The sequence below is a fragment of the Desmodus rotundus genome, chromosome 7 (genome assembly GCF_022682495.2).
Source record: "Desmodus rotundus isolate HL8 chromosome 7, HLdesRot8A.1, whole genome shotgun sequence".
In the NCBI taxonomy this organism is placed as follows: Eukaryota; Metazoa; Chordata; class Mammalia; order Chiroptera; family Phyllostomidae; genus Desmodus; species Desmodus rotundus.
Window position 1 is genome coordinate 99,293,009 of NC_071393.1, and position 24,889 is coordinate 99,317,897.

General features: G+C 40.8%; 1 long non-coding RNA gene across 3 annotated transcripts in view; it reads left to right on the top strand.

The window, feature by feature from the left end:
• Positions 1-303: 303 nt before the first annotated feature.
• LOC128781415 (uncharacterized) overlaps positions 304-24,889 on the top strand; it is a 59,706-nt gene continuing 35,120 nt past the window's right edge. The window contains exons 1-3 of one of the 3 annotated variants that reach the window (XR_008427398.1): positions 304-446; positions 7,326-7,391; positions 15,143-16,001. This is a non-coding gene — a long non-coding RNA (uncharacterized lncRNA). Of the gene's footprint in view, positions 447-7,325; positions 7,392-13,545; positions 14,178-15,142; positions 16,002-24,889 lie in introns of those variants that run through there. The other 2 variants (XR_011651469.1, XR_011651470.1) reach the window with 2 other exon arrangements.

The window sequence follows — 24,889 nt, forward strand, 5'->3', positions numbered from 1 at the left end:
GCTCGGGTTCGTTTCTATTTGTAAAGTCAATAAAAGTCTTCAGTGAAAGCTTCCGTGGAAAACTTTTATAATTCAAAAGCCATCATTCCTTCAAAACCCGGATCTCTGTTTGGCTGCTTGGATGGCACTGCCTTGGGGCCTCCTCCCTTTGTTCTGCTCTGCACACAGGAGAGGGGGTGGAGCCAAGGAAGATGAAAGTTCTTCACACTAATGCCTGGCAGGACAAGTCTGGCAACTTTCAGAACAATACAAATTAAGTGGCCAAACTACACATTTTTCCCAAACCGAGATGACTTCTTTACCAGAAGTAGTTATACTTGGTGTGAACTTGCCAACTACGGTTGTAACCCATTGGGGAGCAGCTGTAGTTCGACTCTATTAGGCATCAGTACGCATCTGGAACAATACCACATTAGCCCACTGGCTCCAAGAGTGGATGCCATGAGGTGAGGTATACTCCTGCAGGCTTTCTGCTCAAAGGTAGTTGGGGGTTTATTTTAATATTTAGAAAGAAACAGCCCTTCTTGTTTTCAGTCTTCAGAAATGGACAGAGTTGGAGGTTTCCTTTTTTGTTGTTGTTTTGGGTGATGGTTGTGGGGGTGGTAGTGGTAAAGACTGTCCTTGCTTTGTCTGACTGTCACAAAGAGCCAGAGAATGCCACGGCAGGAAGGGATCCTGAGGACCTAGCCCGACCCCTGTGTTAACAATGACGGGAGGGGAGTCTCAGGGAGCCCAACAGATCTGGAAGCAGCAAGGCTGGTATTAAAGTTGTCCATTTTCTGATGGAAAAGCTGGTAAAACCATAAAATAAAGGTCTTTAGGGGCACCTGTTGCAGCACCATTCTTCAACTATGTCTTTCAAGACACATGGCTTTCCAATAGTATGTCTGGACTATTTCTCTCTTTGAATCTCATCTTATTTCCACATACGCTCTCATTTGTTGAGATTACAGAAGGAATTCATAGAGAAAATCGTTAAGCAACAGTGCTTGAAGAATAGACTCAAGAATCCAGAAATTTCATTTCACACTTTAAACCAGCAACCCTTGAGCTCTTCTGGGAGGAGCTACATGGGGATTCTTGGAACTCTCCCATTCCCAGTCTGTTTCCTTCAACCCCTTTGTCCCATACCGCCTCTCAAACCAAGCGTGGGGCAGCTAGTTCTCCACTTCGGCTTCTCAGGGAAGAGGTCTGCCAGAGAGGGAGAGGCTGTGCCTAGCCTGTTACAACTCCTGGCAACTTGCCTAAACCTAAAAAAGAAGGGAAACATGAAGAAAAGCAGAGGAGTATACCAAAACAATTCCAGATGGGTCCAAAGAGGTAAATATAAAAGGTGTAACCACAAATGTACGGAAGAAAATGTGAATAGGGGTTTTTTTGTAAAAATTCTTGAAAGGTAAAAATAATGACCCCAGCAAAAATAAAATGATGAAAAGTCATAGATGTTTCATAAAAAGTCATAAAAGAAAAGTTCAGTAAATTCAACTACTCAACAATAAAAATTTCTACCTAAATTAAATATACCTAAACAATGTTAAGAAGCAAGCTAGGAAAACTGTCTGCTAGACATTATATAGTAAAAATACTAATTTCTATATAATATAAAGAACTCCTATGAAACAAAAGGAAAGAAACAAGAATCCAATATAAAAATTAACAAATAGAACAAATTAATGGGAATTAAAGGTCTTTTAAATAAACTATATTTCACTTAAAATAAGAAAATGCATATTAAAATGGGATAGAGATTTTCAGTTATTGGATGGGTGAACTGAAGATTAAAAATTTTGACTAAGATGTAAGGAAATAGTACTCTCATACATTTCTAGTGGGTGTGCAAATTGGTACAACCTCTACAGATGATAATTTAACAATATCAAAATTGAAAATATACAATGTGACTCAGAAATTCTACTTCTAGTTATCTTATCAGATAGATATATTTGCACATAATCAAGAGACTTTTGTCCAAGACCATTGTAAAATTGTGTGTTTCAAAACAAAGAGGAAACACCATAATTTCCATTAAAAAGGATCTGGCTGAATAAATTACATATATTCATTTGCACTGGATTACACGTACAGTCATTGGACAGCCCTATGTTTCCTAACATGAAACAACTGTTGCCGCGGTATGCTAAGTGAGAAAAGCAGCAGCAGACTCTTTGTAGGGTATGCTACCATTTGTGGGAACAAAGGGGACAGGCTCCTTACTCACACCTGCTGTGTATGCTTAGAACACCTAGAAGAGGTGCAACTAAATAACTTTCATTGGCTCTAAGAGCAAGTGGTCCGGGGTAGATTTGAGTGGGCATGAATTACTCTAGTCTCCACGTCCTTTTGTAACTTTTGAATTTTGTACAATGTGAATGGACCATCTAATGACAAGGTAGTTGATTTTTGTTAAAAGAAAGGAGAAAAAAAAGAAGAAGAGAAGATGACCAAGAGAAAAAGTATGAGGAAGAAGGATCTAGAAAAGTACATGAATTTGACTTCTAAACTGGAAATTGAAAATTCACTTCTAAATTTGAATTTAGTCAACAAACATGCGAAGATTTTCATTTTAGTGTTGTGTTTGCTGTCTAGGGGTATCAAAACACGCCAGGCTGACGATGCCATTCTAACTTTAGTATTTAAATGAAATGACTTCAGTCCTCCTCCCGTGTACAGAGGGAAGCTTAGCCTTCCTCACTCCCAGGATTCTTGGAGGGTAACACCTACTATAGACCTCTTACTTATTGCCTGATGGCACAAACCCCGTATTTTACTTACACACTTCATCCTTCAGTTTTGTGTCTAGTCATGTCTTACACAGCATGGCACGAGAGATGGCTGATATTAGATGCGCCCTGGTTTTAAATCCCTGTGGGAATTTCTTAGAAATATTTTCTTCTAACATGCAGATGCCTGCCTTATCTCGGGCCCTCTATAAAGCAGATCTTCCCCAGCACCCCTTCTTTTCTCACTGTCCCCAGAACCTCAGAATGGCTGCTCCCTTTGCATGGAAGGCAGTCCATTTTTATCACTTCTGCCTTATGGAGTTCTGCCAGCAGCTTTAGAAAATCTTTTTCCCCAAGCACATTGTACTGGTAATGGGAAAAAAGTTAAAATGTTCAATTACAGGGTACTGGTTAAGAAAATTATATGCCAATATAATGGAGAATTATACAGTCATTACAAATTATCTGAAGTTGTATATTTACTGGAGTAGAAAATCTTTTACAACACTACATGAAATAGTTTACAAATAAGCACATATATGTATGTGTGTGTATGTGTGCCAATAATATGTATACATATGTATATATGTACCTATACAGTATGCATGTGTAGTACATGGAATATATGTATACAGTATATATAGAATGCACATGACATTTATGTATATATAAAATGTATGTTGATGTATATACATATATATGAATATTTATTGTACAATCCCATTTTAAAAACTGTACCTAATATACATGTTTATATTGGCTGGAAGTATTTACATCAAAATTTTAACTGTATAACTCTCTGGTTGATGGAAATGTGGAGGATTTACCTATGTTTTAAATACATTATAATTATAATTGAATATGTTACAATTTATATTTTGAATATATTAGAATCCATTACTTTTGGGGAAAACAAAAGAGTAAAAGAAAAGGCCCACGGGACCAGGTGGGGTAGCACTGCCAACACCTCCCTCAGGCCTGACCAGGGCTGCCTCCTGCTCTAAATATTAGGCTGACTCAGTTGCAATTGGCTGCCCCGTCCCCAGATTCCTATTCAATAAAAACACCCTCTCCTCTCCCGTTCTCTTTCTCAGCACTGTTTTACAATAGAATCTCCCTCTGTGCTCTATTAAGATAAACTTTGAAAAAAAGAAAAGCGAAAACTCAAATATTTTATGTAATGTTTTCTACAACTTTTCCATCTTAAGGTGTGATACAAGTAGGCCCCTCTTCTCTTTCAATGACCCTGAACAGAGAAGGTAACATCTCATCCGTTAAACCAGCGAGAGGAGATTAGAACTAAAAAGAGGAAAAAAAGACTTCTTAGGGGATCATGAGCAGTGGTGATGAAGTATTTAACGACTAGAAAGCCCTGGGAATCTACTAATGAATTGCAGGACCCATCCTAAAGGGAAGCCAGACAGGAAAAACCGTAGTGGTCTTACTTGTGCCTGCAAGCTAAGTATCAGCCCTGCACCGGGCCTGCACATCAAACAGGCTGGACAAAGATACCTAAAGCCAAACTACTGCAGCCCTAGCCGGTGTGGCTCAGTAGACTGAGCACCGGCCTGCTAACTGAAAGGTCGCTGGTTCTATTCCTGGGATGGGCACATGCCTGGGTTGCAGGCCAGGGTCCCAGTTGGGGGGGTGTGAGAGGCAGCTAATTGATGTTTCTCCCTCTCTTCCTCCCTCCTTTCCCCTCTCTCTAAAAAATAAATAAATAAAATAATTTAAAGAATAAAATAAAGTCAAAGTATTGAAAATCATTTCCTAAGCCAGCTATCTGTATTCCTGGCACCTTTGTCTGAAAATGTGTCATGTTGCAAGAGAACTTAGAGATAATTTAATGTCATTCCCTTTGGGCTAAATACATAAATTTGGGATGGCTGAATGAACAAATGAAGGACTGTTCCAATATGAGCATGAGACTCATCTCAAATCTGACACATGTTGCTTGTACTGCTGATAGGCTGGATGTGCCATACATTTCCTCAGAACAGACCACAAGGAATTGATGGTGCACAGTAAATACTCAGGCTTTATAGGGTACACATGACTACTTTACAGGTAGATTTGACTATACTTCAAATTTTTTAGAACAACTCTGTGAAAATAGAAATCTTTGTAAAATAGGTAAATTTTATGAAAAAAAAAAGATTAACCTCACCTCACTTGCTACACCATTCAAAATTCAGAAGAGTTAATGAAACACCCGTCCACGCACACACACAGCCTGCCAAACCCCACTCTACAGCGTGCATTTTGAGTCGTGGTCAGCGATGCACTTGTAGAATCAGAGCACAGCTCTTTGCAGGTGTGGTCCGGGATATTTTTCCCTCTAGGCTGAGGACAGTATTTTCTAAAGTATCTTCCTGTGTGTAAATTGCTTTATCTTTCAGGAGGGAGGTTGAGAGGACATAAATCATCTGTTTTGATTAAATTAGCTGGAGTGAAACATTTGTCTGCCTCCTCCACCCCACCCCCCACCATGCAGGATGACCTGTTAATGCGCAGCAGGGATTACCCGTTCAAATGCCCACAGGGGCCAGATAGAAGATGTACGTGAGCAAAGCAGGTCAGGTGAAAGAGGCGCTTGGTGTAGGTGGTGGAGACTGGATAGCTAATGCTCCATCCAACAGGGGTGGGTTTTACTCAGTTCCATTGTAATGTAGAAATATAGGCTAGGTTTTAACAGAAAATATACAGTCAAAATCATATCTTTAATGTAAAATCTTTGAACTTATTCTTGTTGGCAACTAATTCAAATTTTTTTAAAACATTGAAAGTGATGGTAGAATAAAAAAGTTCTTTGGTCAATTGGTTACCAATTTGAGACACATATACACTTATTGTACAATGATATTTAGTGAGTGGTATTAAATATAAACTAGTACATTCATTTTCTCAGTAATATACAGAGAAAGACCATCTATCTTTTCATACAAATCATATATATCTTTTAATCTTTACCTTAATCCCTTTTTTCCTAAAGCTGTCCCCAGTTCTCTGTATGGCCTGTACTACATAGTTCATGCTTAACTTGATCCATTTTTCATTGTTTCTAATTATTTCATATGTGCTGGTCTTGTATTCAGACTCAATTGTAAACACTTATAGGGCAAGAACCATATCTATTACTTCTTTTATGCCAACCTCAAAACTCAGTGTTTGAAGTTGATTTTTTTTTCAGTAAAGGGAAAAGAGAATGGCCTTTGCTGGCACCCAAATACATAGTCATACTAGAAATGAGTTCAGTGTCTTGAAGTTCCTGAATTTCTAGCCCAGACAAGCTCACAAGTTCAAGTCTGTGGGCACCTTGCCCTGTTGAGCTGAGAAGCACTGGCTTGCCATAAAAACTTAAGAAGAAAGCACTTGGCAAAATAGCGATGAGTTCATCATGACTTTTCTGGAATAAAAATATTGTAGAATGTATTTAGACAATGAAGGTGATGTGGTTCTTTACTAGTCTTTGAGAAATTTTCCAAGCCAACTTATGTCTGCAGGAAACCCTCCACTGACTTAGGCACTTAGAGAATGGTGGGCTTAAAGAAGGTCAAGCTCAAATTTTGGCATTTATAAGTCAGAACTTTCTGGGGCATATTAGAGAGATTTGGAGGAGCAGAAGTATGAGCTGTAATCAGTTTGAATCCAGAAATGGGTGTGGAGGGAGGAGAAATGGAGCAAATGTTGAAGCTCCAGAAATGACTGGCCACCATCTTTGTGCCTATATGGAGATGAGAATGGGGTGGCCGAGAAATAGCACACACCGGAAACGATCTCCACACTACTAAGCACAGCCCGTGAGGACAGAACAGCTGGGGGAGTGTGCCAGGCTGCCCATGAATGTGTCTGGGCAGGAGCCTAGCAGTTGGTGTAAACTGGCCAGCACCAGTTGAAGGTGAAGAAGTATGGAAACATTACTTCTATGGATCCCTAAGTCTCCTGAGCTTGATGTGACGGGGAATCTGAAGACCAAGGTGAAGGGACTACCTCTGATGTGAACTGACTCCCTAACCTAAGAAAAACATTGTATTCACTTCCTTACTTGGAAATACTGATAAAATACTAAAAGCGGTTTTGCTGAAAAAGCACTGTCTCTATATTCCTTATCCTCACAAACACCCCTCAGCCACTTCTTTACTGTGCTCATAATTTCCCCCACATTTTTTGGTAATCCAAAAAAAGAAATAAATCATCAAATAAACACACTACTTCATTGTATTAGGAGGTAGACTTTGGAATGCAAAAAAAATTTTTTTAATGCTTTGGTTACTCAAAATAGTGCCTCAACTTAGGCAAACAATTCTTGCAAGGTCAAAATAAACATTAATTAACATTGTTTAGAATATTTAGTTGTAACAATGATAGTGTTACTTTCTATAGAATTTATTGTTAAATTGTGAAATTTCCTTTTTCACTAGTCCCTATGTTTATCCAATTGCATCTTCTTCATCTACAAATTTAAGTTACTAATAAAAGTGATGTAGGTGATACAACTCATACATTGTTAGGGTAATGGTGTTTACTCTGTCCAAGAGTTAATATTAATTATGATAGAATAATTTCTATTTCCTTTCTGATTGCCTGTTATCTTTCTCTTAACAGTGTTCCCATCAATTTTTTTTTCTCATGAAGCTTCTTCTGGTTGGAAACTTAACTAAATTTCATCAGGTAAGAAGTACTAAATGTGAACCTGTAAACCTTTTTCAAAAGAATACAAGTTTAGAAAATCCAAAGATAGTGTCAGTTTGGGGCAAATATCTGGAGTGTAAACTGGGAAAGGTCCAACAGAATCTTCAAATATTTTGGAGAAGTTGATCTGAAAGTGTGGTCCACAGGCCAACAGCATCAGCACCACCTAGGAACTTGTTAGAAATGCAAATTCTCAGACCCTCCCTTGTGCTTTAACAAACCTAGATGATTCTGATGCACATGCTAATTTGAGAACCACTATTTTAAATAGTCTTCATGGACCAAAGGAACAGAAAATGTCTCGTAGGGATTGATGGAATCTGATGGATTATTTGATGTTTCTTCTTCTCCCTTGCCCTTTTTCTCCTCCCTGCAGGTTTGTCCATTCCTCAGTTACCAAGCTAAAGTTTGCCTCACAAAATCTTACGTCATTACAAACATACTGTCTTTATGACAATTTAAATGCTACTTCAAATGGGACTCTTATCAAAACTGGGTGTTCAGAAGAAGGTGTCAATTAGTTAACTAATTTGAATATCTTTTTAGCTTTGAGAAGGAAGTCTTCCATAGGTACAGAGGACACACCTATAAAAGGGTGTCCAATTTCTGAATGGTTGCCTTTTAAGCCTAATATCTGTACATTGTTTTCTTCACAAGTGAAATTAATATTTTTATGTGGTCTGGAAGCATTGAACTGTCCCTCTGAAGTCATTTGCAAAAAAAATTGTGTTGTCCAAAAGGAGCTCTTGTACTCCTGTAGTGTTTAACTGTGTCTGCGGTCTCTACCGTATCTAGTATTTCCAATTCTGAAAGCCAGCCTCCCTGCCATTTCACCTCCAACCTTACTGTGATCTGGTGTAACCCTGAGAATACCTATGAAGTATCTGCTAAACCTATAAAAGAATACATATGAGGACGCTGTCATTCTCAAATCATTGCTAAATGCTGCCTACAAAATGCCTTTGCTTAAGATGCCTTTCATTTGCTAAGATATACATGATTTCTTTTCTTTTCTTTTTAGGTTTTATTTATTTTATTTTTAGAGAACGGGTAAGGTAGGGACAAAGAGAGGGAGAGAAACATCAATGTGTGGTTGCCTCTTATGCGCCCTCTACCGGAGGCCTGACCCACAACCCAGGCATGTGCCCCAACTGGGAATCCAACCAGAGACCCTTTGGTTCACAGGCCTGCACTCAATCCACTGAGCTACACCAGCCAGGGATTTATTTTCTATATAGCATGCATGTTTCTCAAGCAAGTAGGTATCAGGGTCTCTAAGACTCAGTCTCCTCATTTTTTAAATGGAGATAATAGAATCTACTTGTTAGTATTTTAAGAAATAATAAAGAATATCCAGGAGCACTTAACACAGTGCCTATCTCAATAAATATTTGCCATGATTAATGATAATTTTATTAGTGTAATTGTGAATTCAAAAATACCACACTAGACCTCATCCCATTAAAAACAAGTGCATAGAGAAGAGATCAGGTCTCTCGCCCTTGCACTGCCCTCCACTATCACGTTGTATTTTCCATGAAAACTGGTCGTTGTTGTTAGTTCCCTGCTCTCTGCTCTCCTGGTTCCTTGGCCACTACTGGGACTTCAGAATTGGGTCAGGTAGAAAAAGGGACATGATGAAGTATGTAAATCCATCAGCTATAGCCCATCTCTAGTGCTAGGAGAGCATAGAATAGTTCTGCTAATATTTCCTCTAATACCCACCAGCCTTGGGAGCAAAATCCAAAAGGCCAGCTCTGTGGCCCAAGTGCAGGCGTCTGCAGGACCTGAAAAGGACCTTGACAGGTGATTTACCTCTTTAACCTCTATTCAATTTACCAAAAAAAAAAAGCATGTATTCAATTTTTAAAGATTTCGGAAGAAGGGAATTTCCGTACCTTCTTATATTAACACTAATACAAATAGATAAAAGTTATATATCATTATGAAATCTCATTTTGGCATGAAGTTTAAATACTTCTGCAAGAGACTAAGCTGGAAAGGTCCAGTTCCATCTATGACAAATTACCCCATAGACAGCTTTGGCGAATGAAGGGACGGAGAGATGGGAAAGGAGATTCTTGGAATAGAGGTATGAAAAACATTAGGATTAAATACATGTCCAATAAACAAGAGGTTTCTGAGTTTGAATTAGTGACATAGAAAAATGAGAACCATCTGGAATCTGTACTTATTTTGCTGGTCAGAAACACAGTTCCAAGGGCCTTTGTTGAATTGTTTACTTTGTAAAAACTTAATAAAAACAAATGCCTAAGGTGGCTGAGAAAGAACTTCTTTGAATTCAGAACACCAGGGCCTCTGAGGGAACCATTTCAAAGTATTTTACTCTCTCTCCACTGAGCTTAATGCCATATCCTCAAACAGGTCCTTTTGCTTTATTTCAGTACGCACTTGTAGAGACAAAGACTTATATACCCATTTGAAATTTAATAGTAAACTTTGGGGGAGAGAGAGAGAGGGAGAGAGAACTGACTTCATTTTTTTAAGTTATTTCATATGGTTCTTCTATGGCCAACTCTTTCCCCACCCCCCACCCCCCAAAAAATCATCTAAGAGGAAGGGATCTACCAAGATGTCAGCCCTTACTTTTATAATGGATACAACTGGGATATTCAGATGAGGTTGTTTCCCTTTTTCGTTTCTGAGGAAGATTCAGTTATCCTTTATAGTTCAAAGGATAGGCTTCTAGCCAAGAGCGACTGCTGAGCACAGAGAGGGGTAATGCCTTACTCAAGCCCCACTGTGTTCTTGGTGGGCGCTTTCGCTCGCCCTTGCCATAACCAGTCACTCACTGGAAAGAAAGCCGATGTCAGAGGCCAGTGAGGTGACCCAGTGTTGGAAGTCTGATGGGACCTCAGAATTATTTCACGTCAATGTCCTGCTGTGCCCTTTACCATCCCTGTGCCTGTGTGAGGCAAGGGCGAAGGAGGAAGGGAGGGTGGGGAGGAAGGAATGGTGCACAGGGACAGAGGAAATGTCTGGAGGTGAAATAGATATTCCAGGAATACTCTCCCCCATCATCAATTTGCTATTCATCTTAAGTACTTTATGAGAAAGTAAGTAGTGTGAGAAGCCAGACCTCAGGGAAGCCCCAGAATGAAATCGTACATTATGCGCAGACTGCATTAGTGAAATTCTGGTGGCGTACTGAATTCCCATCATGCTACTGCTGAGCCAGCCTCACACTGGCCTTTTGTGTTCAAGTTAGGATAAAGAAGAAAGCCCCATGTCTTGTATTTTTTATGTTCAAGTTATTCAGTTCAGGAGGGTGGACCCCCTTACCTTACAGGAGGCAAAGTGGAGGGCAGATGACTACTTGCCAAGACCATCATTCTCATAAATTCTCATAAACCAAAGAATCGCCATTGATGGGTCAAACCACAAGCCTGGCTGTCTCTCCATCCAAGTAACCTGACCCGAAAATGGCATCTAAGAATAATAGTTTGGAAGACAAGGTTGCTTTCTGTGAGACATTCGCAGAATCCCAAATAATTACTTATTGTTAAATTCATCATCCTCTTCAACCTATATTTTTATTTTCTAAGGGAAACATCTCTTTGGGTAATGGTTTCTGTAGAATTACTAGCCACAGTATGACTTCATGCTTTCTTTCGTTTATGCAAAAGCTACCTCTGATTAATCCTTGAGGATGCTCACCTTGCCCTATCATTTCTGGTTTATAAACATCAGTTCTCTCTGCCTTCAGCCTTCCTCTATTCAGCCTGAAGGTGCTATACGTTTCCCCTTATCGCTCAGTCTTTCTGTCTTCTGGATAGTCCCTGGAGTTTGCTGGCCTAAAGTATTCTAAACATAGAACAGAATACATGCAAAAATTAAATATAAATATCCACGGAGCCTTTAAAACTACTGTAGAAAAAGGTCTCTTTTTTGAGATCTGCATGCATTTTGCATTATGAAAATAAAGTATGAACTTGTTGCTTTTATATGAGATAAATTTAGCCTTTTTCATCATGCTGTGAAGCCTATGAAAATGTCTCTATTGTGCCTCCAGAGATGATGCCTCATCAGTCACTCAAAACGGCTACCAGGAATGTTTTTATTAATTCTTTTTTTATTGCTGAGAATGACTTAAATTTTAATTTTAAGATTTAATTTAATTTTAAGATCCAGTGACAATCTGCAGTAAAAATTTAGAGGAAACGAATTAAGGCCAATAAGTGATTCTGCCTTATCTATGGACATGATTGAAATGATTTTTTAAATGACAGGCTGTAACTATGAAGACAACTTTCTCTGCACTCCTTGCACATTAAGCCTTTTGGTCTTGCTGATGGGTTGAGGGGCTTGCACCCAGCTTTGACTTCCTCCTGCAGATGCTCCCTGCTGAGGGGAGTGGAATTTCCCTTTGGCAGCATCCCTAGGTGAGGGCTATACTAAAGTGTCCTTCATGGGCTTTCTGGGTGCCTATCAAACCGTTTCCATTTGCACGAGATTTTACAGAACTTTAAGCCTTCTAGTTACAAAAGGTTTTCTTTGTGAAAGCCTCAGAGGTTTGCTTTTCCTCTTCATCACAACGGCAGGAATACAGAACTTTCTCATGACTTTTAATAGGATTCAGCTGCCCAAACTGCAGCACCTTCAGCTGTACTTCGGAATTCCCTGTCTCTGCCTTGTTTTTCATTTGCAGAAGCCTGGAACTAACTAACTCATTTCTCTCTCTCTGTCTCTCTGTCTCTCTGTCTCTGTCTCTCTCTGTCTCTGTCTCTCTCTGTCTCTCTGTCTCTCTCTCTCTCTCTCTCTCTCTCTCTCTCTCTCTCTCTCGCCCTCCCCAACCCTCCTCCTCCGTCAGAGCAGCAAGAGCTCATGGACATGAGCTACATGTTTGTGAACATGAACCGATCAGTAGATGTTACCAAATAGAGCAGATGCCACCTTATTTCAGACACTTTCTGTTGTGGTCACACATTCTTGAGAAAGTACATGTACGCTGGAGACCCCTGTCATCACGTCAGCTGGCAGCAGATAGGTGGGCCATGGGCCAGAGCAGGGTAGCTTCAGCCCTGTGGTCAGCAGTGGGGAGAGGGGGAGCCAACAGACAAAAGGGAGTCAGAACAAGCCAAGAATCAGATCAGGCCTGGCCACTGAGACCAGGAGAATGGTCCACAGGAAGAACATCTAAGACCGGGACCCACAGTCTGCAGAAACCAGAGGGACTGTGCATGAGGAAGCACAAAGCAAGCTTTTGTGCCAACATCAAAGAAGCCATTCTAATTACTTCCCGCCTCTGGATTTGTCCTCATTCCGGTAGTGCTGAGAGTAAGCCCAGTGTGGGCGGGAACAGGGAACTGAGACAGAGAGCGCAGGCCCAAGGGATCTGATGTGCCTCTCAGTGAGATCATAATGACACAGAAAACAAGTGTTTTTTTTAAAGCACACATGAACATTAAATGTAATACAGTTTTCCTAGTCAATTCACTCTGACTGAAAAATCCTCTAGCCTCAATGTTTACCTCATCTCTTCTTTGAAGCAGAATACATTTTATTTTGTTATCCTGTAAAATTTAATACGTGACTTCCTATGACAGAGCTTCTTTTTGGGTCTCCATAGATGAGCATCAACCCTAAACTCATGTCCTCCATCTTTTTTTTTTTCCCCTCAGTATGTTGTCCCTTGGTTCAGTCCTCAGTGTTTCCATTTTCCATCATCTGCAAAATCTCCCCTGTCTTCATAGCCCTTGTGAATCCAGATCTGTGCCTTCTTGGACCAGGATGCTCCCAATATCAAATTAGTTATTCTGATCATCCCGTGTGGCATGTTATGTAAATGTGTGGAAAACAGGTCTCGCTCTCACTGGCCATGTACGTTGGGCAACTCTCTCCCTCTCCTTGAGCTTCTCCTGCCTACTCCAGTGAGCTGCTGAATAAGAATCAGATGAAATAATGGAAGGGAGAGGATTATAAATTAAAGCAGTATACAGATGGAAGGCATTGTTATAATAAAATACGGATCCTTGGCTCATGTTGAGGTGGGGCTGAAATTCCTTCATTCACTTTTTCAGCTTGTTTGTGTAAGGTCTGGTGAAATATTAATCATTATTGCTAAGTGGCATAGGTTTCAGCACATCCTTTGTCTCTTCTGTGGCTTTCACAGGGTTGTCACATCTGTCCTGAACTGACACTTCTCAGAAGGGATAGAGTGGAAAGACAGGTATCCAAAAAGGAAGGATTTGGGGGCTCTGATTAAATGAGACATCTCAGGTAGGCTCATTTTAGCTACTTCACCTCAGAAAAGAAGAAAAACAAAAATATTACAAAACCCATCGTACAAACATCCATGTTCCAACTCTTGTGGCCACCAATTAAATCTAAACATATATTTTTGCATAACAAATATGGGCCAAGCCCTATGCTAAGTATACAACAATGAGTAATTTACAGACTCTTCCTTAAGAAACTCACGTACAGATAAATACACATGTAAAAAAAATGTGTTCAATGTAATCATCGCTATAGGGGAAGTATATTCAAAGTGCCGTGAGAGTACAGAAGATGGAGTAAATTAACTAACTCTGTATGCAAAGTTGAAGAGGAGGTAGTGTGTGAATCGGGCCCTCAAAAGGACAAATAGAAGTTGGTTGGAGGGTGAGGACAGTGGTCAGTACAAGAGCTGTGGTGCCAGCCCAACTGGTTCAAATCCTGATTCTTACCTGGGTAACGTGGCTAGTTGTTTCCTTTTTGATGCCTCAGTTTCCTCATCACTACAGTAGACATGACACTAATAGAGTCTACCTCAAGGGCTACCGTGAACAAATTCTGTCATGTGGTTAATCACTCAAGGAGTAGTAGTCACCGTTGTTCTTCTTCTTCACTAAGTCAGCAAGCAGGAAAGAGATTCCTGGAATTCTTAGAGACTGGGCTCTGAACGTAAGAGACTTATAAGATCAACGCTAAAATTTATGTGCCAGGTACTAGACACTTTGTATATGTATGTAATTTAATTATCACAACAATTCTGAAAATCCAAAAATGTACATTGGAAAATCAGTAATGCCACAAAGAATGTGAAGTAAGTGAAAAAAAGTGGCAGAGATGTGGATGAAAGAGAATTTCCCATGGAAGGATATGTACAAGCTGAAGTAAAGAGGCAAAAGTCAAAGCAATTTCAAAGTGATGGACGTAAGCTAAATGAGGCCCCAGACATGGTCTTTTTGTTGTTTTCATTTTGGTTTTTGTTTCCTTAGCTTTCATTTTTGTTTCTTTGCGAATTCCTTGCCTCAGAGCAGGGTATGGTATGTCCTTTCCAACTGGCTCCCGTTCCCACCACTCATCTCATACCCGGCCCTGAAAACACTTGAGTCTTGAAGTTTGTAACATGTGGAGGATCTAGAATTGGAGTCTGGCAGATGCTCACATTTGTTAAGTGAAGTTTTTATGTCAGGCACTGTGCTAATTACTTTCAGACACATCATCCACATAACATCTTGAATAAGGTATTATTATCCCCAGTTTATGAATGAGAAAACTGAGTCTGAGAAAGGTTAAGCCTTTAAAGAAGGACAGGAGCAGAGGCACCAAAGCCAGGATTACTGTGACATGTTCCGAGACTTGTCTGACCAGCAGGGAGGATCCACCAGGGGAGTAGTAGGAGTTCAGGTGAAAGAGGTTAGAGGACCTTAAAGGCCAGCTTAAGAATTTGAACATGGCTACAGGAAGCTAATAAATGATAGGTTTCCTTCTCTTCTTTACAGCTGCATGAAAATTCACGCACGGAAAGCTGTATAGACTGCCACAAAGTTTACTCTGAGGAGTGAGAGGTGCTGGGTAGGGCTGAAGACGTTCACTTCTCTTCAAAGAATGCCCAACTATAAGCAAGGACAGCCCTTCATCTCTCGTGACCACACAAGGGAGGAGTGACCATCCAATAAATATTCTCGGCTAAGTTTTCTTCAAATATATGGTATCATTGTCAAGAAAATGGTCACCTAGTTTCTCTCCCTGGACTCCAGTCCTTGAGATAAATAATACTGAAGTCTTTCACTACAGAGTGCCCTCAAAGTAGAGAACAAATTCCTTAATCTTTGATCTTAAGAACTTCTTCATGATATCGTCCCTGTTTACCTCTCCAACCTCATCTCTCTGCACTCCCATGATGCATCGCAGCCATTTTGATATGATTGCTCTTCCCAGAAAGCACCAAATTTTCTCCAAAATGTTTCATCAGACCACACACACCCTGTAACCTCCATAATGTTTTGTATTTACTTCTGAGGTATAACCTTCCACTGAGAATGTTGTTTTGTCTACATTAGACCATAAGCTCCATGATGTAGGGTCCATTGTTCTCCACTGATTCCTTGCATCTAACACATCCCAGCATATGCTCAATAACAATTTTTCAGATTAATGCATAAATGATTGAATGAGAGAATACGTTCTGATCGTCTGGTCTTTACTCATTGTTAGATGCTGGTCTTCAACTTGCCAGTGGGTTTTCCCCAATGCCCACCTGACTCTAGACTCCCACCCCCAACTTAGTCGTTGATTTCCATCCATGTCCTTCTCCAGATCTAACATGTTCGCCGCCCCACTCACAATCTGACACATGCACACAATCATCAAACACAACAACAAAACGTGTCTCCTCTCTCCTTTCTTCTCAGCATTTACAAAAACCATTGTTACTTGCCAGAGTTCTGTTGCTATGACCCATGGAATGTTCCTGGGTCTTACAGCTTCCATTTCCCTCTCAAATTTGACAGGTGGATTTGAATGGACTTGACTGGAAAAAGAGAGACAGGGAGCCCTACAAGCATCTTAAGTTTGTAGCATGTTGTTGACGATTCCTGGAATAAAGTGAAGTGTGTGCGTGCATATAGTTTGTGTGTGTGTGTTTGTGATGTACCACCCAACAGATGCAGGTGGTCTAGGTAACTCTCATGGAATGAACAGCCTGGGAAGAATGCGGATATCTGTCTGCTCAGTGGAAAGGGGTGGGCCCTGCATGGGCTGTCCCAGCTGCAGGGGCTCAGGAGGAGTTTTGCTTAGCAGGACAAACCTGGAAGTCCGGTACTAGCATAATAATTATTTTACCAGTCTAATTGGCACCACCTGTGAGCACTCCCTCTGTTCCAATCACTGTGCTAAGCACTTCACACAGATTATTTCAATTATTCCTTCATTAACCCTCTAAGATGAGAGTTCATATTACTCCTGTTTTAGGAAACTGAGGCACAGAGAAGCTCAGTAGCTTGCACAAGATCACACAGTGATGGAGCCAGGATTTGAACCCCACCATTCCAACGTCAGAACCTCATTCAGTTTGGTATAGTTCAAAGTAGGTCACCTTTGACAGCTGAGAATTAGAATGTGGAAGCAACACACACACAACCCACATTTGTTTTTACGATATAACTCTGACAACTAGGGAAAATGGAAGAATCATTAGACCTCAAAGAATATGTAATGGGTAAAGAGGAAAGATAGTTAAAAGTATCTTCCCAGATACTGCATTTCTCAGCATGTTTATACATTTGTAAATGCATCCCATCACTACTGACAGGGGGATCAGGGGAGCCAGGGCCACACGCTGCGCTGCGTGTGGGAGCGCTCCCAGGAACTGTGCAGCACCCAGCCCGCCCAGCCTTGCACAATGGCCCAAAAGGCAAGCTTTTTATATGCATAAATTAACATAGGTGCCAAATGGAGACCTATTAATGGGATTCAAACTAGTATGGGCTTTTAGAACTAAATGGAAGAAAATGTGCACATGATAAACTGGCTGTCACAGTACCCTGGAAAGTGCCATCTTTCCCATTGTGGCTGCAGAGTCTCTGTGAAGCCTTCTCTGCCCCTGCACCTTCCCCATTCAGCTCTCCCAGCATCGCTTAACTTGCCACCCGTCCTTGAGCACACATCCTCCTGTACTTCCCAGTCTGTATAAATGCCTCTCTCTCTTCCTCAACTCTTTTCTCTCTCTCTTTTTTTTTTGCTACTTCCTCCTTTAAGACCTCAACATTCATCCATCCTCATTCATACATTCATTCAACAAACCTTTCTGAAGCACCTACCGCATCCCAGGCCCTGAGGTAGATGCAGAGTGACAACGATGAGCTGGGCATTCCCCATCTCAAGTTGCTCACAGTCTAGAGGGGGAATTATACAAATAAAGGGAGTCCTCTCCAGGAAGTTTCTCAATCATTCTCTTTTTATTTTCCCCAGCTAGAGGAATTATCATGTTTTGGAAGCATTTATAGTGCATGTCCTTATCAAAACAAACACATTGTAGAGGAACATAGAAACTATTTTGGATGCTGTAAATCAGTAAGTTTTTATGTCTCTATCTCTTTCATTTTGTGAGGAGGCAATAAAGTGCTGTGGTAAAGCTCAGGTGACTTTTTCCCAAATACTTGCCGTCAATATTTCCAGATTCTGGATGCCACATCCTACTGTGTTTCCAGGATTCAGAGAGTCTACGCAGTGCTTGTGAAAAGTTTGGTTGAGCAAAAAAAACCTTGTACTTCATTCTAGCCTGGAACAGATTATTTTCACTCACCAAGTGTGTGAGGCTTGAACAAGGCAGCTTGTGGCGCAAAAATATGGTACAAAAATAATTTTATCCCAGAGACATGAAGTAGCAACTTATCTCATGGGAATAACAGAAGGTGAAAGACTTTTTTTAAAAGTCCTCTGTAAAAAAGAGAAAAATTCTCTGGGATAAATATGAAGTCCCAGCTGGCCATGCATGTTCCATTTGAGACATGAAGGCCTTGCTTAGACCGTACGCTCCCTTACTGCAGGAGCCGTGTCTTACTTACTTGTCCGACCCAAGCGCCCAGCAGAGAGCTCAATGCGTGTTTGTGAACATGACATGCTGCTGACCAAAGTGGAAGTCTGCATCCCACTCTGACGGCTTGTCTGCTCCCTAATGTTCTGGAGAGAGGGGCACTGGAGCTCATTTCTGTTTTGTTTTGTTTCTTTGTTTGTTTGGGTAGGGAGAAGAAGGGAAGTTGATTTGCTTTGTTTGGGGGATATGTCTTAATCCAGTAGAGACCATGATGAAATTAATGGCCTTGTTTATCGGGAGAGTTTAGGTACTGACCGACTGATCATCCCACTTGATGAACAGAGCTAGTAGATATCTTATCTTCCCTGTGATCAGCACTTAAGGAAATAATTGTATCCCAGCTTTAGCATACTTGTTACCTTGGAGTTCTGCTACATTTTCACCTCAGGAATTGCAACCAGACCATTCTGTGGCTCTAGACCTCGTGCGTCTTCCAAAGGCTGGACTAAGGCATTGGGAAGCTACAGGCCTTCCCCTCACCCCACACTGCTGCCGCAGTCTGCTTTGGTCTGGGTCACCTGTGAGATCAACTTACAAACAGGAAGTGGCTTATGAAGCCATGCCCGGTCTGAAAAACACAATATGTGTGTCATGGAATGTAATATTTAATGTCACGACCTTCTTCCTGCTCAACTCGGCGTTAGTATTTGATTTGATGGTGAGAAATGTAAAATAAAACTGAGAAATTTTCCTTCCAGAGCACCTCTTAAGGAATCCTGGTTGCTTTACAGGAAATGTGTATTCCTAGCATGCATGAAATGCCCCTTTGTTAGGTTAGTAAGCAAAATAAACACATTTATCTTGACGATATTTAGAAATTACAATAAAAAGGAATAAAAAGGACAAGTTAATGAAAGAGGAATTTTAAAAAATTTATTCTACACATATTTTTTACTTTCTCCCTTTCCTAAATAATTTTTCCTCAACATAATGGGTCTCATACATTTTTCAGAGAATTTCATTTTATTATGTATTGAATTATATACTGTCTGTAAATTGATTAGAAATCCTCATTCTAAACTCTTAAAATTTGGTTATGAAGATTCAGAAAGAAACCAAGGAATTAAAGAAAAGCCAATGGCTACAACTATAGGGTCTTTATTATGTTTATTTAAGTTGTGAAGTTCTTTGCCCATCCAGAAGGTTCAAAGTTGGGTTGCATCACGCAGGTCCCCGCTGCTTGCCTTCAGGTATTTGTTTGGAAGAAGAGCTATGGTGTCGATGTGTTGGTTCCCTGCCCCACCCAGTACCAAATCCTCTGTGTTTTACACCCCTGTCACCCACAGCGACAAAGGGCCCTTACTGATCTGAAACACACTTCTGGATTTTAAAGTTAGGCATTTGGTGGTAAAGACAAGCATTTTAAAAAAATGCTGGCCAGAGGAAATGTTTATTAATTTGAGAGAGAGAGAGAGAAACATCAATGTGAGAGAGAAACACTGAACTGTTGCCTCCCATATTCGCCCTAACCGGGGATTGAACCTGCAACCTAGGTACATGGCCTGACCTGGAATTGAACCCACAACCTCTTGGTGTATGAGATGAGGCTCCAACCAACTGAGCCACCTGGCCAGGGCAATAAAAGCCTTTTTTTGAAATGCATGTTGTTACACTATGTCAGATGGCCAGGCAAAGTAATTTTAAAATTCCTGCCGTACATTGTTGTTGTTCTTTTCCCGTCTTTTGGTTGATCACAGCGAATCTTTCTGAAGAGCTGAAGAAATGTGCTATCCATTCTGAGAGTCATGGTTAGACACCTTGTGTGAACGAGTTCTTCCTAAAAGTGGAAAATTCCCACAGATATAGGTCAATATCGGACTGATTTTTGTGCTCATTTCATTTTCCTGATCCATTACCTCCTGAAAAACAAGTGACAGTACAATCTGTCCCCTGAGGAACAAAGTAAATTGCCATAGAGTACGCCCAGAAGTCAGGTGTGCTTGGCCTCTTCCCTCCAGGATTATATACAGTTGGTCTTTGTACCTGCTTCTCCCTCCTGTCAGGCTAAATGGTACCTCACCCATTTATTCACTCATTTACTTAATTATACATTCATTCAAAGCATTTATTGAGAACCAACTGTTTGCCAGGAAATTAAAAAAAAAGAAAATACTGAAGAACCTTGGTAACCTTGGGGAGACATACATAAAACAATTTAACTAAGATTTATTTAAAGTGTGCAAAATTTAGTTGTAATAATACTATCAGATATTTTCATAGTATTTACTATAAGCCTGAAACTGTTCCACATGTTTTACATGTATTAACATAGATATTAATCCTCACAACAACCTTACCAAATAGCCATTATTGTAATCCCATTTAACATGTGACAAAACAGAGGCGGAGAAGTTAACTAACTAGCAGCTAGGAAATAGCAGAGCCAGGATTTGAATCCAGGCAGTCTGGCTCCAGAGTCCAGACTCTTTGGCCACTGCATACCATGTACATATATTTTATGTGGAATTTAAATATTGCAGACTGAAGTCACCTAGGGAGGCTCTCAGTAGAAGATATGGGTCTTGGGCAGAACCTTAATGATGGTCTAAGGTTTAGACTGTGAAAAGGGTGCCATTGGACTTTCTGGGAAGTAAGAATAGCATAAAGAAAAGCAGGATTTGGAAATGAATATGGTGTGATAGGAGGGATGACTGGCTTGCAAAATGGTGTGAGAAAATTTTTATAGAGGGTCTTGAGTACCAGGTTTAAAAGTTCAAACAGAAATCCGTGAGCAAGTGTGTAAACAAAGAATTGACTCATTCATGCATCGCCATCCTGACAGCACTGGAAGGAACCTTAGAAAGCATCAACTCCAGCTTGTTTTATAATTGTGGAATATAAACGTGCAGAGGATTGGAACTCCCAGAGTCACTTACCTGGTGGCAGAGCTAGAACAGAACAGAACTCTCCTGATTTGTACCCTGATACTATTTCCAATGTTCCCAGCCACTCTGAAAGATTCACCTGGCAGAGGCCTTTGGTTCAGCTTGGAAGGCAGAGAAAGAGGCAGGATGACCTATGAGGCTTTACTCTAAAATCCAGGTGCAGTGCCAGAGGCCTAGGCTCAGTGGGAATGGTAAAATTTCCAAGAAAAGACTGAGCGAGCTTGACTGGATAACAATAACAAAGGAAAGGAAAGAGCCAAGGTGCCTCAAGCTGACACAGCTTTGATAGAGATCATCAGTTCAGGCTCAGTACCTATGAGAGGTGGGGGGACTGATTTTACTTAGTCCAAGTGGTGCATACTGTAACTTGATGTTCAGATTCCAAGGCCCTTTGCAATTTTTCCATGAAGCAGTTGTCACCATCATGAGTGTGTGAACAAGTCCTTGCCAAGACTGGGAGATGAACTTCAACTCTGTTTTGCTTTCATATTCATTGTCTCCTCCACCCTGCTCTTGTTTGGTGGTTCCTTCTACTGCCAATCAGCCTCATGCATGCCCTCCTCCCTCAGAGACTGAACAGAACGGTGGCAAAGGGTGTAACCTCTGAATGCAAATGGCCCCAGTTTGAATCCTGTTCTGAAACTCTTGTGTAATTTGAACAAATCACTTAACTTCTTTGTGACTCAGTTTTTTCATCCATAAAATGACACTGTGCTCAGTAGTTACTTTCTAGCAATGAGTATTAAATGAATTTATACATGGAAAGCACTTAGAATAATACTTATACTCAGCAAACAGAGTAAATGGTAGCTCTGATTGTTGCTATCCCATGATTCCACTCTGCTTCATTATGATTCCAGGTTTTTCTTCTCTATGGCAGCCTGCAGAGGTGGAGTTCTTCTTCCCCAGGCACCCTGTTCTCTGTGGCTGCTGTTGTAACTTGAGTGTGTTTTGTTCACCGTGGGAAGCCCCCTCTGCTTCTCAGTAAAGGTCATCCTGAGCCCCCCGGCTCCTCACATCTGAATCCCTGCCCAGTAAACTGCCAGTCACCCTCACACGTATACACACATGACCCTGGTTTGTTCCCAGGGTGGGAAATGACTCCTTTCCCCGTTTTCATACAATCTCACAACATAAAAGTGCTCTAAGGTCATCCAGCTTTCGTTACCCAAGAACTCTCAGAGTAAGCAGATCACCCTGTTCTGGAGTCTGTCTAGAGAAATTCAAAAAGTAAGTGTTCTGTTTCTGAAGCAGGACTGATAAGGGATTAAAAATAAATACTTGAGGGGCAGCTGGACTTATATTCAAATCCACTCTTCACATTTACTAGCTACGTGACATTGGATCCTATAGAACCTCTGAGCCTTATACGTGGTTTCCTCGCTTATACAGAGGAATATTAGTACTTGTCACGCCTGTTGTAAGGATTAAAGGTCATAAACCTTTGGGAAGAATAGTACCTGGCACAGTGCTCAATAAATTCTGACTGTTATTATCACTGACATGACTTCATCATCCTCCAAGCTATAACAGGTATATGTGTTTCTGTATTATTAAGGAAATGACTACAAAGCCAGCCCCAATTATGAGTATACCTAAGGTTTGAAATGTAAAGGTTTTTAAACAAAGTGATATCTTGGTTTTGGCTTTAATAAATCAACCAAGTTGTTGCTGATGATGACAGGTGATGGTCAACATTATAAGCTACCAGAGTGAAGTGGAAGCCAAACCATAATCTCCTTGCTTTGATTTGATTTTGGATGTTGGCTCCTTAGGCTGGAGGTGCCAATGGCAGGGCCACCAGCTGAACATTTCAGTCATTTCTTCAGGGCTGGAGGATATCAATGCCATGGGTTGCTGAGTTATTGCCAAAAGAGCTCTTTGAAGAGACTTAACACTATTCTAAGGTCCTAAGTTGATACTATAATGTGTTGCTACTGTCTGCCTTGTATTTCTATATTCTTAATGAAGATATCATCAGCTACTTAGCAGTTTTAGGCTTTTTTGATAGCTCCCTGAGGTATGGGGATAAGCTGGGCATGAAAATGTACAGCTGTTGGTTTTATCTGAAGCTAATTCTTAAAAGTAGAATGAGTTGGCTTCTCTAGAAATACACTTGAGGTGGCAGTTACACCCCCAAATCCCTAGGGAGTCCTATGTACATAATACATGACATCAGATTCATGCCTGTCCCTGTCCATGAAGGTAACCTCGAGGGTCCTTCCAACTGATTTTAGCTGCAATGACTTTCTCGTTCCCCCTCCGTGCATTCAACAGAACAAGACAAGGCTCGGGTTTGCAGCAAGATGGACATTAATCCCCAGGTCCCCAGCAGTCAGGGGCTGTTTGGGTTACAATCTAGCAGACTATTTTTCATACATATTTCCTTCCTTTTTTATTATGTTCTCTGGCATTACCATTGTCTAGACTACTCTCCTATTTCATATCTTCTCTTCTAATTTGGTCTTAGACATTTTGAAAGGTGAATTTTTATTATCCTAAGTAAACAGGGAGAAATTAAAAAATTTGTAACAACTGTTTATAGAATTCTACTTGATTAAATAACAAAAATTATAAATTATAAATACAGGAGCAGAAAATCTGCCTGCTAGTGAAATACCTTTTAGGACTGCAGAAGTAAGGCTCAAACAGAGACCGTAGCTCTCCTGTTCCCTTTAAGTCAAATTTGAGGGGGCACCTTGGACTTCCTGAAACTTCTAGTACCCCAGCCTGGCCCCACTCCCACACTCTGACGTGCCGCTGATTGTGCCTGTCCTGTCCCTACTTGAAGGAATTCTGACTAACCTAAGCTGTAAGGAATCAAATGGGAGGGGATACAGAAGCTCACAGACTCTGTGGAAAGGTCAGAGAACCAGATGCAGAACCCAGATAGGGAGCAAAGGAAACCCACAGCCCAGCTCTCGAGCTACATAAAGAGCTTGGCTCAAGCACTGCCATGTCTGAGGACTATGTGCCATGGCTGGCAGCATTGCCACTGAACAATAGATGCTGCTGCCACCAAAATGAGCCCTGAACTGTCCAGGCTTCTCTATGTCACTCATTCCAATATTAAAGCTCCCAGTGGGACCACCACGTTGGCCTCCCACCAAACACACAAGTGGTGATGTCCTCAGGCACAGGAAGGGTATTCAGATAATGGGCAGCCCAAAACTGACATAGGCTCACTTTCCCTTCCATCCTCCACTTGCTCCCATTCTACCTTAAATTTAGACCAAGCTTTTGTTTTGTTTTCCAAAAATTTCTTTTAATCCTTATAATATTATTATTCCCATTTCACAAGTGGGGAAACCAAATATCTTAGTCAGTTGGGGCTGTAACAAAATGCCGTAGACCAGGTGGCTTAAGCACCAGGCATTTATTTCTCAGAGTTCTGAAGGCTGCGGGGTGTGAAGTCCAAGATCAAGGTGCCAGCAGATTTCGTGTCTAGTGTGGGCCTGCTTCCTGGTTTGCAGATGGCCACCTTCTTGCTGTGTCCTCATGAGAGAGAGTTCTGGTGTCTTCATCTTCTCATAAGGGCACTAATCCCATCCTATGGGCTCTTCCCTCAGCACCTCATCTAACCCTAATTACCTCCCCAAGGCTCTGCCTCCAAAAACTGTCACTGTGGGGAAGGGCTTAAAATATACTTTCTGGTTTTGTTTGAAGTTTTTTGAGTTTTTTAGATTTTGGAGGGGAAACAAACATTCAATTCATAACACCAGGTCTTAGAGAGGTTAAGTGATTCTATAAGGTAGTAAAAAGTATTT